The sequence below is a fragment of the Nyctereutes procyonoides genome, unplaced genomic scaffold (assembly GCF_905146905.1).
Source record: "Nyctereutes procyonoides isolate TBG_1078 unplaced genomic scaffold, NYPRO_anot_genome, whole genome shotgun sequence".
Classification (NCBI taxonomy): domain Eukaryota; kingdom Metazoa; phylum Chordata; class Mammalia; order Carnivora; family Canidae; genus Nyctereutes; species Nyctereutes procyonoides.
In genome coordinates this window covers 912,376-930,649 of record NW_026575022.1, presented here as the reverse complement: position 1 = coordinate 930,649, position 18,274 = coordinate 912,376, and the positions used below count along the sequence as shown (strand labels likewise).

The 18,274-nt window shown below is 42.7% G+C and overlaps 1 protein-coding gene across 1 annotated transcript in view; it reads right to left on the bottom strand.

Moving 5' to 3' along the window:
* EPHA3 (EPH receptor A3) overlaps window positions 1–18,274 on the bottom strand; it is a 321,670-nt gene that overhangs the window by 172,179 nt on the left and 131,217 nt on the right. The window lies entirely within an intron of this gene.

The window sequence follows — 18,274 nt, the reverse complement described above, 5'->3', positions numbered from 1 at the left end:
ATTATGGTTAAATGATTTTTTAAAAAGATCATTTCATGTTATTGAAATAAATACCTTTTTTGTGTCACACTTAGTCTAATGTGGTTTTCCCCAATGCAGTATATAATAAAATTGAGTGCTCAGATACTATTTATTGTCATTTTTCTTTTCTTTAGTGACCACTAGCTACTTAGCAAAGAGGACTGTGACCAATAATCAACGAGAAGACAAATTAGTAGTCAAATGTGTAACATAGTTGCTGAACCCTAATGTTAGGATCATACTCAAAAGGATTATAAGATACTCTATTCTGAGAGATGGTCAATTAGGAAAACTTAGTTGCTTAAAAGAAAGGAAAGGAAGAAAGGAAAGGAAAGGAAAAAGGTAAATTAGCCAAAGTCTTATGTCAAAAATCAGCTTATACCCTAGTTCACTTCATTGAATTTTAAACACATTAATCTCTTTGAAATTTTAGTAGCATTTATTTTGAATATTTATTAAATACACATCTAAGCCAATAACCAAAAGGTAACCGTACATCAAAAAAAAAAAAAAGAAAATAGAAAAATTAATCAGCTACGAACAGCATGAGGTAAATGAATATAACCTATTCAATAACTAAATATTTATGTGTAGAACAAGGGCTGGTTACTGACATTTTCTCTAGCTCTTTCTAGAAGGCTAAACAATGTGTACATTGCATTAATAAGAAAAGACTCTTTCTTTAAAAGTCATGTATTTCTCCCTACTTAAGTTAGGTTCGGTGATGTGCGCACATACTAATAAAAAAAAGGGGGGATGGGATCCCTGGGTGGCGCAGCAGTTTGGCGCCTGCCTTTGGCCCAGGGCGCGATCCTGGAGACCCAGGATCGAATCCCACATCGGGCTCCCGGTGCATGGAGCCTGCTTCTCCCTCTGCCTGTGTCTCTGCCTCTCTCTCTCTCTCTGTGACTATCGTAAATAAATAAATAAAAAACATTTTAAAAAAAAAAAAGGGGGGGGAACTCTAAGAAAACAGAGTGTCGTTTCTTTGACATAGCTATTCATGTGCAAAAACAACTTCAGATTTAAAATAAAGGACTACTCCCAGAATCTAAATAATGCACAGTCTGCTATTCAAGAGGCTGGAAAAAACCCCACCACATACACATTCGGTTCAGATTTTCCACAGTTGAAGCTACCACCGTGCAAGTCCAACGCGTATCTGGGAATCCCAAGGACGCAGCCGTAAACGCACCTGCACAGGAGCTCGGTCGCCCCGTCCGCTGCACGGACGCTCAGAGTGATGAAACGTGTCCTCTCTCTCAAGTTCATTCGCGTTCATCTTGGGGCACTTCTTGTGGGCAATCCAGGCAAATCTCCGGGGTAATGGGCCTGTTCGTCGGGACTTCCCTCCCGGAGAAACCGACCATCTGCATGTACGGATCTTCGATACGACCTAGGAAACTCTGAAAAACGGAGCGGTCCCTTTCCGTCTGCTCCCCATTCGCGAACCTGTGGTCGCGGGTCCGGGAGGAAGGGCGGGAGGGGTCACGGCCCCGGGGCTGCGCTCCTGCGGGGTGTGCACGGGCTCCGCCGCGCCCCGAGCCACACGCTGACCCGGTGGCCGAAGCCGACGCCGGCGCCCGCCGCGCGAAGGCCGCGCTGCAAACGCTTTCAGCCCCGGGCCTTGGTCGGGCCCCGCGCTTCCAGGGCTCGTCCGCCGGGCCGGTTCCCGCCCCGCAGGGCCGAGCCTGTGCGCCGCGCGCACCTGCAGGGCCGCCCTGCCCCGGGCCCTCGCGGGCCGCCACGGAGGCCCAGCAAAGCCCGCGCGCCGTCTGGGTGACGCCCCGATACGCCTGGGACCGAGGACGCGTCTTCCAGAACGAAAAGCAAAGCGGGAGACGCGTGGCGGGCGCGCGGGTGGGGCGGGGGCAAACCGCGCCGGAGGCCGGCGCGACCGCGCTCTGCGGGGCTGCTGGCGGCTCTGCGTGCCGCACCGAGGCACCTTGTCAAAAGGAAGAAAGTATAGACCCGCCACGAACCTCGTGGAAGCAGAGATCTTCGTCGAAAATACGTGGATCGAGGCATGAAACGACACCCGTCTGGCCGAACCGCACCACGTGTCCGGGAGGGCGGCTGCGCGGGCGCTCACCCCGGGGGGGCTGTGCTCGCGGACCCGCGCCCCGCGCCCCCGCGCCCCGCGCCCGCGCCCCCGCGCCCCCGCGCCCCGGCCGCCTGCTGGGCGCACAGTGCGGCGGCACCACGGCCTCCTCCCAGGCCCGAGGGAGCCCGCCATGCCCGCGCCCCTGCAGCCCTCGGCGCCGCCCGCCGCCGCGCTTCCTCCCCGACCCGACCCCGACCCGACCCCGACCCCAGGGATGAAGAGCCCGGGGCTCCTCCCACGGGGCTCCTCCCCACGGGGCTGCAGTCCTCAGCCTGCGGGGGGGGGCGGGGGGCTCGGCTGAACCGCGGGAAACCCTGCCTGCGGCTCCAGCTGCGAGGCCGGACTTGCCGGGCGTCTCCGAGGAGCCCCGAGGCCGCAGGGCAGACCGTCCGGCACCGGCCCCCAGCTCTGCGCCTCCGTCGGCGTCCCCGGGACGCACCGGCCGGGCCTCCGGGCCTCCTGACCTCCTGACCTGCGGGCCTGCGGGCCTCCAGGACTCAGGGCCTCCTGACCTCCGGGCCTCCTGACCTGCGGGCCTGCAGACCTCTGGGACTCTGGGCCTCCGGGCCTGCGCGCCTACGGGCCCCATGCCTCCAGCCACCAGGCCCCCGGGCATCCGGGAACGCACACCCTCCTCCCCGTGGACGGCGCCCACTCAGGACCACGGTGGTGTGGGGCAGAGGCACCGTCCCCTGTCCGTGGGACGCCTTGTCTTAGACACGCGGCCTCTCCAGCGGTGGGAAATTCGGGTGGACATGTACACAAAAGCAGCTATGCTGGAAAAGCACATGGACCTCAGGGTCTAGAGGACTTGAACTTCGATTTTATTTTATTTTTCTTTTGAACTTCAATTTTAATGAAACTAAACAAGGTGCAGCTAGCTGTTCCACCTTGAACGAGTCACACCCATTCTAAGCTTTAGTTCTACCGTTAAGTAAAATTCTTAAAGTATTAAGGTCTACTGAACTGAATGTCAGGAGAATCAGAAAAAATATGCACGTGAAGTGCCTGACGTGCATATCAAACTACAAAATGGGAGCGTGACATCTGGTTGATACACGTGTACGGGAGAGACGGCCACCCTTTCACCTGACCGGTAGGTATTCTCGGGAGGAGGAGCTCGGTGGTGATTAGGTCGTGCTTCCCGCTCTTGAATTTCTCCCTTGACTCCCTGGTTACGAGCCTAAATCACTGTTCAGTCTTCAAAAGTGCAAAACACTGTAGCAAAGAGGTAAAAGGCAGGTATTCGATTCACTATATCAAAGTGACTCCCAAAGATACCAATCTTCATCTCTAGCCAAGTTGTTTTAATCATGACACAAGTGATCTCTCTTTCAGACGTGTTTTTCTGTTCTCTATTGATTCACTGAAATCTATGGCCTTCAGATTAAGCTATCATTCCTTACTCATTAGAAAATATTAGAATTTAACATAGACCATGAGACAAAAGTCTGATGATTTTACCGCAATGATGTGCCCTAACTTTCCTCCTCTCTAAATACTGAGTATCTGCCATATTTATAGAACACTAAAGAAGGCTAAAGTAAAAAAATACACCAACACTATAGTGGCCAAGATGGAATGATTTACTTTCTTAGACTTTTAAAAGGTAAATAATTTTAAGACACATCAGAGAGGCCAGAAAACCAACTATTGTGAGGCTTGGACAAAATGGGAAAGTGGCCGATAAAGAGCAAACAACAAATGAAGTTGATCATCATTATTGGTGACTTCTGCATTTGTGGATTCGCCTCCTCACTAAAGTTTATCTGTCACTCCAAAGTCAATACCTAAGGCTCGCTCTTGGTCACTGGAAGGTTTGTACAGAGTGGCAGAAAATTTTTGGCTGGACGTGCACATTTCAAAAACAAGGAGAAATCCTGCCAGGTGGGTGGCTCAGCGGCAGAGGATCTGCCTTGGGCTCAGGGCAAACGGGTGTGAGTCCTGCATTGGGCTCCCCGCAGGGAGCCTGTTTCTCCCTCTGCCTCGATCCCAGGACCCCAGGATCACGCCCTGAGCCCAAGGCAGACGCTCAACCGCTGAGCCACCCAGGCGTTCCTAGCCTGTTCATTTTTAAATTAAAACACAGATAGGTTTTGTTGTTGTTGTTGTTTTGTTTCTAATCAGAAAGAAAGAGGAAAAGAGAAAAATGGTATACAAGGGAAATTTTCTAGGGAATGTTTGAAAGCTGACCTTGCATCTATTCGTTATAACCATGAGGTGCAGACAAGACTGGATAAAGCAAGATCCTTAAGTAGAACTCTTGTTGAGCTCAACTTAAGGGAGGACACACATTTAAAATGGTTATGCTGGACTGAATGCATACGCAAGCCACAACATCCCACACACTCCTGCGTCTCCTACAGACATGAGACAGACGTGAGGGTCAGGCCGGCTGCAGATCAGGAGAAAGGGTGCACACGGCTGACACTTAGTCACGAAGAACAGGTGGGCCAGCAGCTGGCCACAGACGGACGGGCACCAACTAGAAGACAGTGGACAGAAGGCCTGTCAAAGGAGGGTGAAGGATTTCAGAGTCTAAGGTCAACGGGAAACCAAAAGCCCAGGCTTCTCCAAGTCAGATAATAACTGGCAAGGATGATGATTAATAATAGTACCAGGAAGAGCAACGACAATAATAACAATATGTGATCTCAGTTACTAAGCATTGGCTGTGGGTCACGGTGAAGAATGATTCAACATATAATATTAACGGATCCTCGTATAATACTTAATTCCCATCCTGTGGATAATACAACTGAGTTTTGGATTTCTTATTCACGGAAGATCCACTAGCTGTCTGAGGTCTGCCTTACATACACTCTTAGTGCTCCCGACACCCCGTCAAAGAGGGATTGTCACCACTTACATTCTAAAGATAACTCAGGCACTCAAAGACCAGTGACTTGAAGGCACACAGCTCGTAACTGGAAATCTTGTCATTCAAAACCATGTGGTTCTAGGCCAATGGTTCTCACACGGCACCAGTGGTTCTCCCATGACACGAGCATCATGATCACCTGGCAAATCCGCACTGATGAGCCCCCATACAGAGTTTCCGACTCAGTCTGCACTGGGACCAGACGGCTTACATTTCTTTTTTAAGCTAAAAAGAAGTATTTGAAGTATAGGTCACATACAGTACCGTATTTATGTGTATGACCTACTCCCCGGTGATGCTGCTGGTCTGAGGTCCACACTCTGAGAACTACTTCTCTAAACTCCCTGGATGTGGGAAGGTCATTTAAATTCTCTGTACCTCATTCTCTATAAAATATGTAAAAGTCAATCTTCCTCATAGGAATGTTTTGAAGATTAAATAATGTACCATGTGAAACTGTACCTGAAAGTGCAGAGTACATAAAAAAAGAAAGTCCTAAGTACATAAAAAAAAGGTCTTATTATTGAACAGAAGAGTTCCAAAAGTAACACTTGAATTAGATTGTGATGTTTTAAAGAGTTGGAAAGCAAAAACAGTCATGTCATAAAACTATCATTTCTGCAATTCTAAGTAATGGTCACAGATTTATCCTGTGTCCTTGTATCAGATACAAAACTTTGTTTTGACCTCAAGGGTTTTTTTCTTTTTTTTTTTCTTCCTGACTTGTAAATAACAAAAATCATATCATTGACCACAATACAGGAAGATTGAGAAGAATAACTTGTACAACTATTTTATAGCACTTTGTGAAAATAATGGAGTATATAAAAGCTAATAATAAATTTCACCTTCCTCAAAGAACATTGAAAATTTTCAATCTTAGCTGATTTACTGCTATAGCTAAAGTGCTAAAGTTATAGACAAGATTTTTTTTCCTGAAAAATCATCACCGTTAGGCTCTTTCTTTTAATGTGTCATCAATATAACTTATAATTATCTAATTGTCCAGTATCCTGACAATATATTCAGTTTCCTCACTTTCAAGTGCATTGATTCTGTAATAAAAACTTCAGTCGCTTATAAAGAATAAAAACAGAGTCATTTTTTAACATAGACCACGCATGTTAAAAAAATCAGAAAAGGGAAAAAAATCCAGTTTGGAGATTTTAGAAAGTTGAAGTATCCCTTTACACTTTGAGAACACAGTGAACTGGAAGATGAGTGATCCTTTCTTATTATTTCTTCCTACGCAATGAAGATTAGCCACATGAACAGACGTATCTTTCAGCAGCAATAGCATTAGGAGACATGTGTTTTCAGAAAGAGAAAGTTAATCTGCGGAGGGCAGTTTGAAACTGGGGTGGCCCCACAGACTAGGTGTCAGAAGTTGTGAATTTTAATCCCTCCCAAACACCACCCAGTGCCACTGGCTTGTGTGGCCTGGGGCAAGTGACTTGCTGCTTTTGGCATTTAAATGCATCCTTAGGAAAAACGGATAACGTTCCATTAACCTACCACAAATAATTGACCACGTGACTCTTCTGAAGGACGTCAGGAGCCCATCCTAGCTATCAGGGCCTTCACCTATCTTCTCCACTATCGCAAACATTTGGCAGAAACTTTGTAGAAAGCCAATGTGAAACGAGACTGGTAACAAAAAGAGCCTCCAACCGGTTAAAATTACAAACAAAACATACTCGTAGCCTAATGGAATCACGCCATTTTAAAACAAAATCCTACCATTTACTGTTGTGCTTTCCTCAAACAAACCCAGGATCATCTCAGAAACTGTTAGCATTATTGCGTAACATTTTAAGTCTTTGCTTGATTCCCATTTATTCTCAACATTTAATTTGGGTTGGTTTTTTTTTTTTTTTTTTTTTCAGTTTTCAAAAAAAAAAAATTTAAAAGTCAGTCCAAGTTTAAGGAGAAATAAAGCAATGATTGATTCTGTGCGGTGTGACTTACCGGGACAGCCTTCATAAAGTTATTTTTAAAACTTAACTGACTAGAAAGCAGTATCTCCTTATGAAGTCTTTCCTTTTCATCCACCTTATTCCAGCATGAAGGACTTTTAATGATCGCGGAGAAACATCCTTTCTTTGGGATCCTGCTTCCAGGCTACCAGCGAGAACAGCAGGGCTGTGACTTGTGTCAGTCAGTGGTGCCCAAGCCTTTCTTTCCAAAGGAGAATAGGATTCCAGACTGAATAAATCAAGTTTTTCCCTCTCTGCCTGAGTAACATCTGAATTAGCCACAGTGTAAAATAACCAAGGATAATTAATTATATGCTTTAAGTCAACCCTCATTCGCTTCCAATTCCAGTACACAGACATCTTCTTTTAAGGTCGTTACAAAGGAAATTACAATGATGCTCATCGTCTTCTACTTCTTGAAGGCTTTGCCATTACCTGCTATAACTTTTATAAAATAATCTTTGGTAAGAAAAGCTAACTTCACCCACTATCCTGCTGAGTTACCACTCACCTTCTGTTACGTGTTTTATTTCTATTTCATTTCTATCCGTGCCTTAGAAAGAGAGATTTCTCTTCATCCAGTTTGCTTATACTCTGCAAGTTTCCTTACATTCTCTGAGAAAAGGTACCCCCAGGCAGAAGATGAGAAGAAATGGTAGAAGACATTAGACAATTTTTTTTAATGCAATCCTATTTTAAATCTTTTTTAAAGGCCACTGGCTTCCAAAGGTCTCAGCCCTTTCAAAGTTGGATAACTGAATCTCTGTTTCTGAAGAAAAATGTGTTAGGACATATTAAAAGAAGTTTTGAGAATATTATTTCATATTTGGTAAATGACCATGGTATTTTTTCACTGCTAAATTTTCCAGTCTATTCTTGTTTTTGAGATAATTTATTTTTAATGATGTACCGTTTAATAAAACCAATTTGCTATAATCATAACAGTAGTATAACAATCATGTTGATCAGGAGAAAACACAAAAATATGAAGAAATCTAAAGTGTAAAAAAAAATCTAATTACTCATGATGATTAAATATGCTAAGGACTTAAGTAACTGAGTATCCTCAGTTTTGGAAGAAAATTAAGAGGTGTTTTAGAAACATTTACATGTAAAAACTGAGACCCTTTTGTCCAAATCTATAGAAGTCATTGAAGTTCATTGATTTATGTGTTGTGCTACCACTGAATTTAAATTCTCAATTGAATATTGACATAGCTAAAATAATGAGACAGAATTTTTTTGTTTATAAAGATTTTTTTTAAATTTATTCATGAGAGACATAGAGAGACAGAGACACAGGCAGAGGGAGAAGCAGGCTCCCTGCGGGCAGCCCAATGTTGGACTTCATCCCAGGACCCTGGGGTCACGACTGAGCCCAAGGCAGAGCTACAACTGCTGAGCCACCCAGGCGTCCTGATGAGACAGACCTTTTAAAACTCATACTAGGGATCCCTGGGTGGCGCAGCGGTTTAGCGCCTGCCTTTGGCCCAGGGCGCGATCCTGGAGACCCGGGATCAAATCCCACGTTGGGCATCCCGGTGCATGGAGCCTGCTTCTCCCTCTGCCTATGTCTCTGCCTCTCTCTCTCTCTCTCTCTCTGTGTGTGTGTGTGACTATCATAAATAAATAAAAATTAAAAAAAACCTCATATTAATATGAAGACATTCAGATTAAGCTAGATAGGAACTAAACTGGTTTCAATAAAATGATGGACATGAAAGCTACGATTCGGGATAGCTCAGGAGCCAGTTAACCTGGGTTCAAATTCCATCTGCTTCCCTTAGTAATTGTGATCTAGGGCCAGTGATATAAACTCTAGGTCTAGTTTCCTTCTCTCAAAAGCTGAATTAATAATAAAACCTATTTCATAGGTTTTTAAATATTAAATGAGTCCACACTATGTTGTTTTCACTGTGGTTAAATGACCTTCGGAGTGCCTTTCTTTGGGGCACCTTGCTCCTCTGGAGTACTTTGGGATCCAGGAGCAAAAATTGAGAAGGAACCTAGGAATTTAAATGAATTTAGGTATACCTACTGCTAGTGTCCATCAGACTTGAGAATCTCAACTCACAAGTTCCCAAACAACTTCCAGCTCCAATCCTGAAAACCTCCTTAAAAAAAAGAAGCAGAATTTGCCGAGTATATATTCTCACTGTCATTTCTTCCTACTTTCACATTTATCTGAGGCAGAGGAACTTTCACAGAAGGGGGGTGGGGCTTGCAAGAAATAGGTCGCCCAGTTGTCCAAGCAGTCCTCACTCTTAGGACCTGACTTTCAGAGTGTACTAGGTTTCATAAAGATTGAGAGGTAAAACACTGCTTAGTCCCTGACCTCTGCTGTTTCTACTATGTTCTTCCCTAAAATAATAATTTCAGCAAATAACGGGATGTATCCAGAAACCAGATGCTATTTCTTAAAAAGAGAGGGCATCATTTTATCTACTCAACCCTAACTGAGAACAGAAATTAATTAAATAATAAAAGCCATTGCATATTTTACTTTCTACATTTCCTGAAAAGCATTTCATGAAGTATTGGTGCACCAGGATGTTTACAAAGATTATTAAAATATGTATTTAGAGGGGCATTTTCTTCCCCCAAAAAAATATTTTCTGTAGAACTATTCAGAGCTGCTACCTCAGTGTTGCGCTTAATGAAGTGAATGTGTGAGGGAGAACACTGAATACAGTATTTCCTGAAATTATTTGGCCTGGGATTCCCCATTTTTTCCTCCTGTAGCTCTAAAGGATTAATGTTCTTCATGATATCAGTTTCGGGAAATTCAGCCTTAGATAAAGGGTTACTTAAAAACAAAGAGAGCTTTATTGCTTTTTTCATTTATTACAGTCACAGTTTTGGAGATGCACTTACACTAAGAAAATTATGACACTAACAAAAGTTAAAGTAGACTAAAGAAGAGTTTCTAATAACGCTGAAAAGAAGTTTTAAACTGTAATCAATTTCCGAAAGCTATTTTAATAATTCAGAAGTCCTCAGTTCCATTCAAATCTTGAAGTTACCAAAAGCTTAAGAGTCAGCTTCCATCCCATCTGTATTCTTAAGGACTCTTTGGAACTTTAACATGGAATCAGGCATTTGATTCAAGACATTATCTTAACTCCCAAAGTGGAAAAGCCATGTTGTTTTCTTTGAAGACAGAATTCCATTTCTACTTTTATTCATTAATTCAGTAGTATCTCTCAAGATCTTAGCATACCCTGCATGGATATATGCTTTGGGGATGTAACAGTAAATAAGATACATAGTGATGCTGTCTGCATTTATGGTCTTCATCCAACTTGGAGACACAAACATTAACAAATTTATTTCAGAAATTACTTAACTCTAGTAAATACTGGTAAGCTCAGGTGCATGTGATGGTGAACTTATGTGTTCACTTGACCAGAACAAGGGATGCCAGACATCTGGTAAAACACTGTTTCTGGATGAGTTTGTGGGGATGTTTCCAGAAGAGATGAGCCTTGAATCCACAGATTGAAAAAGGCAAAAAGTCCTTCCCAATGTGGGTGGGCACCATCTAATTCACTGAGGGCCCCTTAGAACCAAAACATGGAGGGAGGAAGGTTGAATTCTCCCTCTGTTCCTGACTGCTCACCTGAGACATGGATTTTCTCTTGTCCTGGGGCTAGAACTTAACACAAATTGGCAAGTCTGGTTCTTAGGCCTCTGGACTCAGACTGGAATTTAAGCTACCAGCTTCCCTAGGTCGCCAGTTTACAAATTGCAGATTGTGGGACTTTTCCATCTCCATTATCATTATATATAATCTTTTGTATATATACACAAACAACAGTAGACTAGAAGAACATTGAAGAATGAATATTTATCAATGAATATATGTCTCCTATTGGTTCTGTTTCTCTAGAGAACCCTCACTAACACAATGCAGATGAATGTTAGTGTGGGAGTCTGTAACCAAGGGACCTCATCTACTTAAGAAATTTAAGTAATAGGTAAACCAAGACTAAAACATAAGCAGGATTTCACTGGGAAGGGGTAGGGTTGATGTGGGAGTTGATGAGGAAGGGAACACAGAGCAGGGCTGACATCTGTGGGCCTTTCAAGTCCTGCATGAAGCCACAGAGGAATATTTTCGGACCTTGAACCCTAATGGAATTTGCCCTGCTGGGACGAAGACTTGCTTGGAACAAATGACTCCCTTATTCCTTCCATTTTCTCCCTGTGAGAATGGGGCTGTCTATCCTATGCTGGTCTCACCATTGTATTCTAAAAATAGATGACTTATTTTCTAGATTCACAGGTACACAGAAGAATAACATTTTGCTCCTAGAGTCTCATTCATACTTGATTTAAAGGATGAAACTACAAATTTTTTGAGTCTATGACACTTAGATGAGAATTTAATTTAGAGGCGATGCTAGAATGGATTAGGATTTTTGAGAATGTTGGAATGGGGTAAATGTATTTTGCACATGAGATGAATATGAATTTGGGGGCCATCAGGCAGACTATTGAGTCCTCCAAAATCAACAGCATCCCCCCAAAGTTACTATATACTGGAACTTCAGAATGTAACCTTCTTTGGAAACAAGGCCTATGCAGACGAAATTAGTTAAAATGGATAGGGTGGGCCTGACATCTAATGAGTGGTGTCCTTGGAGCCTGCTCAAGAGAAGACACACAAAAAGGGAGGAAGGCCACGTGAAGACAGAGGCAGAAATTGTGATACAGCTACCAGCTAAGGAATGCCAAAAACTGCCAACAAATGCCAGAGGCCAGGAAAGGGCAATGAAAGATTCTTCCTTAGAAGCTTTAGAGGGACCAGGACCCTGCCAACACCTTGATTTCACACCCTTAGTCTCAGGAACTGTGAGAGAATATTTTCTGTTGTTTGAAGCCACCCAATTTGTGGTTGCCTGTCCCGGCAGCTCTGGGAATTAATTCAGTTTCTCACCAGAGTCAATAGCCTGAGATATTTTTTGTTTGCATCACTATACAATATATATATATATATATATATTATCACAGAGGTCTGTGAAGAGTACAGTTGAATTTCCTAGTTAGGTAGGCTAGGTAAATATAATATATATAAATATAAATATGACAGTATCTTCTGAGGCTAGTTATAATGACTTGGGTTCTTTCCAGTGGAAAACCAAAATCTCAACTTTATAATATTGCATGTTTTATGTTTTACCTTTGGATATAGGTATTCAATAAGGTATTCAGTACTTCCAATAGGTATATTAAGGACAACACTATGATATCATATTATCTATTATTATAGAGTTGAATTTCCTAGGTAGGAAATTTCTAAAATAATAAATGTATGGTTTTATACATAGATGTCTCTATTAGTGTGTTTGAAAGTTAGAGGTCACATAACTCTAAATAGCTGCTTAAAAACGTAAAATGGCTGAAAATGATTTTCGAGGAACAATGTGAATCTGATATGCCAGTGTTATGAATAAATCAATATCTGATGCTTGTAGTTAATTTTTATTTAAATAATTACTTCCTGGGTATGTACATTTATTAAAATATCAAGTGGAAATCAGTGTTATCAAACATGTATTTATTTTAAAATATTTATTTTGGGAGCACCTGGAGGGCTCAGCTGGTGAAGCCGCCGACTCCTGGTTTCAGCTCAGGTCGTGATCTCAGGGTGCTGAGATCGAGCCCGGCGTCCAGCTCTGCGCTCAACAGAGTCCTGAGACTCTTTCTTCTTTCCACTCTGCCCCGCCCCACTTCTCCAAAATAAATAAATAAAATCTTTACAAATATATTTATTTTGACCATCTGCCATATATAAACCCTGTGCCAAGTGCATGCAGGTTAGTGGGAAAGAAACGATCCACACAGTTTAAAAATTCATATAGAATAGTAAGTTCTATGTAGGGTGTGGTCACGCAGAAGAACAATACGTATATGTTCAATTGAGCATTCAGGGCCCTGAGCGAGTGGCTTTTACCTGGAGGCTGAAGTAGTAGAAGGAGCAGAACATAGCAGAGGGGCAGGAGGCCCGATGTTGGGAAACGCCGACGTGTGACCTCCCCGCGCAGCGCATCACGTTTCCAAACCGGCGAGGGGAAGGGCCGAGCAAATGCTAAACTAACAGAACGAAATCAGGAAAGCCTGAACTCAGGAAGTGCAAGGCGGTCTTCGAGAGATTTTGACAGCGGAGCGTGCGCCCGGGCCTTGAGGATGGAGTCTGAGAAGCACCAGCACCGACAGCCTCCCGGGCCATCACCCCCGCCGGCCTCGCGGACGCTGACGGCGGCGGAGGGAGCAGCGCCCAGCCGGCGGCCGCCTCGTGGGCTGGAGCTGCGGCGAGGCCGGGCGGGGGCGCCCAGGCTCGGTGCTGGAGCCCCGCCTGCGGCCCAGGGCGCCACCCGGTCCCGGGATCTGGCCCGCGTTGCCCTCTGCCTGTGCCTGCCTCTCGCTGCGTGTCTGGGGAAGAAATAAAGTCAAGAGAGAAGAAAGAAAGAGACAGAAAGAAGAAAGAAAGAAAAGAAAGAAAGAAAGAAAGAAAGAAAGAAAGAAAGAAAGAAAGAAAAGAAAAGAAAGAGAAAGAAAGAGAAAAAAAGAAAGGAAGAAAAGAAAGAAAGAAGAAAGAAAGAAAAAAAGAAAGAAAGAAAGAAAGAAAAAAGGAAGAAAAGAAAGAAAGAAAGAAAGAAAGAAAGAAAGGAAGAGAAAAAAAAGAAAGAAAAAAGAAAGAAAAGAAGAAAGAAAGAAAAAAGAAAAAGAAAGAAAAAGAAAGAAAGAAAGGAAAAGAAAGAAAGAGAAAGAAAGAAGAAAGGAAGGAAAAGAAAGAAAGAATAAAGAAAGAAAGAAAAAAGAAAGAGAAGAAAGAAAGAAAAAGAAAGGAAAAGAAAGAAAGAAAGAGAAAGAAAGAAAGAAAGAAAGAAAGAAAGAAAGAAAGAAAGAAAGAAAGAAAAGAAGAGAAGAGAAGAAAGAAGAAAGAAAGAAAGAAAGAAAGAAAGAAAGAAAGAAAGAAAGAAAAAGAAAAAAAGGAAAAGAAAGAAAGAAAGAAAGAAAGAAGAAAGAAAGAAAGAAAGAAAGAAAGAAAGAAAGAAAGAAAGAAAGAAAGAAAGAAAGAAAGAAAGAAAGAAAAGCGAGGCAGGCAGGCGAAGGGAGCCCAAGGCGCCGAGCGGGCAGCACAGCCTCCCAGAGGCCGCCCGCGCCCCGCGCCCACGGGAGACCGGGCAGGGCCGCCGCGGCTGCCGGGCACCTCGCCCTCGGGGGTTCTCACCGCGAGCAGGGCAGAGCCGAGCAGGAAGTGGGTCGGTTCCGTGTACAGCACCGGAGCCGTGAGCCGGAGCACGCGCTTCCTCGGCCCGTCGGAGCTGCGGTCCACGCGGGCCCGGAGCGCCCGGGAGCCGTGTCTCCCTGAAGCCCGGCGTGGTCCCGGCCCCCAGCCCCGCGGGCCGCCCTCCCTGGGCGCGGGCGCCACATCCCGATCAACCGCCAGCCGCGCAAAGAGGAGTCAGAACGCGCCTAGGCCCAAACCGCGGGAGCAGGGCCTCAGGCCGCAGCCTCCAGCGGCGACAGCACCGACAGCACCCGTCTGAGGCCGGCCGTGCGACCGACCGTGCTACCGACCATGCGACCGACCGTGCCATGGACCGTGCGACCGACCGTGCTACCGACCGTGCGACCGACCGTGCCATGGACCGTGCGACCGACCGTGCTACCGACCATGCGACCGACCGTGCCATGGACCGTGCGACCGACCGTGCTACCGACCGTGCGACCGACCGTGCCATGGACCGTGCGACCGACCGTGCGACCGACCGTGCGACCGACCGTGCCACGGACCGTGCGACCGACCGTGCGACCGACTGTGTCACCGACCGTGCCGCCGAGGGCCGAGCACCGCCCGGGCCCACCCCGATCGCCTGGAGGAGGGGAGCCCGGTTCCCACCACCACCCAGCACCACTGCTCCCCTGCAAATGGATCAAAACTCTTAATTTCGAGGCACAGTTTCCACTAAATGCATATCCCTCATCATGAAGTCGAAGAATTGTAAGTTGAACCATTAAGTCTGGGGCCTTCCATCCTTGAAATCCAAGATTTGGTAGGTAATTCACCACTTAAGTAAGAGTATGTGCTATGGGGATCCCTGGGTGGTGCAGCGGTTTGGCACCTGCCTTTGACCCAGGGCATGATCCTGGGATCCTGGGATCGAGTCCCACATCGGGCTCCCTGCATGGAGCCTCTTCTCCCTCTGCCTGTGACTCTGCCTCTCTCTCTGTGTGTCTCTCATGAGTAAATAAATAAAATCTTTAAAAAAAAAAAAAAAAAACCCAGGGGATCCCTGGGTGGCTCAGCGGTTTGGTGCCTGCCTTTGGCCCAGGGCGCGATCCTAGAGTCCCGGGATCGAGTTCCGCGTCGGGCTCCAGCATGGAGCCTGCTTCTCCCTCCTCCTGTGTCTCTGCCTCTCTCTCTCTCTCTCTCTCTCTCTCTCTCTCTCTCTCTATCATAAATAAATATTAAAAAAATAAATTAAAAATAAATTTAAAAAACCAAAAGAATATTATGCGCTGTCAATACATCGGTCCTTAAGAAAGTCTTGCTTTACCAAAATAGAGCTGATGCTCTTTGAATAGGAAATTTTAAATTGAGCAAAAAATTTCAGGATTCACTCTACACACAATTGTAAATATATTACCCATTATGTAGCCTCTCTTATTATTTGGGGTGAATGTAACATCAAACAAGGAAATATTATTAATCGCAAAACTAAATACATAAAAATTATTTTCCATTTGATCACTGCAGAGAATGATTTCAGGCATATATTATCTGCTGACAATGACTTTTTAACATGGAAAATAAATTCCAAGGTATATTTCCAAAGCTTTTAAGTAAGAGCTTATAGAAATTTACCTTGTTATTAATGTGTTATTAAGCACAGGGTCTGAATGTGAATCAAAAAGGATATTTCAGTGGAGTGGAGGAAAATGAATTCAACAGACTAAAAGAAAAGTGGAAATACTGTTCATCATTTTCCTGTATTGTTTTCTATGAAATCGTAAGGATCAATCTTCAAATCAAATGGCTATATTTGATATTATTTATGAGGGCTCTAATTAAGAAGGTTGAACATTCTTTTGTTCTCTGTGATTTTTTCCCACTAAAATGTATAGTATATCTAGAATATGGAAAGGAAGTAGGTATGCGCATGAGTAATGTAAGAGCATGAGTTCCCCATATCATGGCCTTTTGCTATGTTAAAAGAACGAAACAAAACATATAAAAAAAAAAACTCATCCTATTTTTTCTATTTCAAAACTTACCACAAACTATGATTTCAAATCAGATTTTCTTAATACTGAGTTTATCTTTAGCGGTAAGCTTCCTCATTAAGTGACTAAATTTGATGTTTATGCAAATATGAAATGAAGCTGGAGTTTTAGAGTATTTACAGACTTAGGCATTTCTCTAGATCGTTCCTATTTATTTAGAATGGTATCTTAAAGTTTGCGTTTTTGCAAGGAATTGATAATTGATCTCAATCCCCTTTGAGAGTATAGCCTTCTAATAAACCTGTGCATGCACTTTAAAGTTCAAACCATAATACTTGTCTACATAGAAGCTAAGGGAACAGAGGAGTGTTTTAATGATTAAAGGCTGGCCTAAGCCAGGCATAGTTTTGAGAACTTTTATTTTAAGAGAAAGTGTAACTTTGAGGTAGGGAGGAGGGCATGGTGTGGGTGTGAATTTTATATATCTTTCAATTTTGTAAATCCACTCTTTTCAAAGAAAACCCCAAGAGTTCCTCAAACATAAGTGTATTGTATCTGTCTCCATCATGTACTTGAGGGATTTTATCCCTAGAGTGGGGTATAGTTAGCCATTGGAAAAAGAAAAAAGGGATAAAATACTATAGCATATAATTTATAGTTATTAACAGGGAAAACTTTGTTTTTTTTTTAATGTAAACCTATAACTCCTGCTGGGATCAGAAGTATCATTTGCAGAACTCTTTTAACCAGTGTTTCACCTCTCCACTTGTCAATGCATAAATCTTTTTCTATTGCCTGGAATAAATGACATCTGGCAATGGGGAAATGACGAAGTCGGGGGTAGGGAGAAGGAAAGTCAGTTTAAAGCAAATGAGTTAGAAGAACTAAATTCTATCAACATCTTCCCTAAACTACATTGATGTTTTATGCTATTACCTTAAAGGAAAAAAAAAAATATATATATATATATTACATATAATATAAATATATTTATATAATATAAATTAGTATATGTTCTACAAACTATATTGTACTTGCTGTTGACATCTATCAAGGTAAAGGCATTACAAACTTGAACGATATCTGTAAAATATGAATAGACAAAAAGTTCAATGTTCCTAGTTCTCAGGGACTTTGATAAAGTATGTATTTTCTTTTTAATGCTGAAGGAGCAACTGGCAAATGGGATATGAATTTTTTTTAACCAAATGTATTTTGCATCTGTATTTCAGTAGAGGATTTTCTTTTTTAATACGAATATAGCAAAAATGTAAAGTGTTCTCTCTTGTTCTAGAATTTAGTCTAGCATAATATATGTTTAAATATGGCCCAAACCAGCCCTGGAATTCAACATTTCTAAAAGAATTCAACGAAACATTAATTATCATTGTTCTTGGCAAGCATCTGTGGAAATTTGGAAATGGTGTACAGTATGAGAAATATATGGAATCACATTTACTTTGAAAATATTTCATATTTCTTTTTAAAAGAACTGCTCCTCTAACTATGACATGGTTTTGCTCTATAATATATTATTCCCAAATAGAAGATCTATAGAAACTAAGACTCAAAGTATAATCCATGATTTTCTTTCCCATAAGCTGTATATCCCATAATTATTTTTACCTGTATTCATATGCTTCATTTCAAAAGACTAAACAAAATGCTCTCAATAACAAAGAACATATATAACATATTTAAATGGGGATATCCTACGCTACTTGGAATGATACAATGACCTAATATATTTTTCTATTAAACAGAATATATGGCTAACATGTTAATTATTTGAATTATTTCACCCAGATACAACAATATCATGGAGTAAAAGAAAGCATGTCAATTGACTAACTTACTCTATGGAAGACAAATTGACAAAAAATTTAAATTGTTATTAAAATAAAAATGGTATTTGAGTATTGTGAATTATATTTGATTGTTTAACATATTTATCTTTATAATTATGGGAGAGTTGAGAGAGCAATGAGCTCAGTAATCAGATTGATTTGTGTTTGAATCAGAGTTGTACCCTTTGCTGATTATATTACCTTAGAGAAA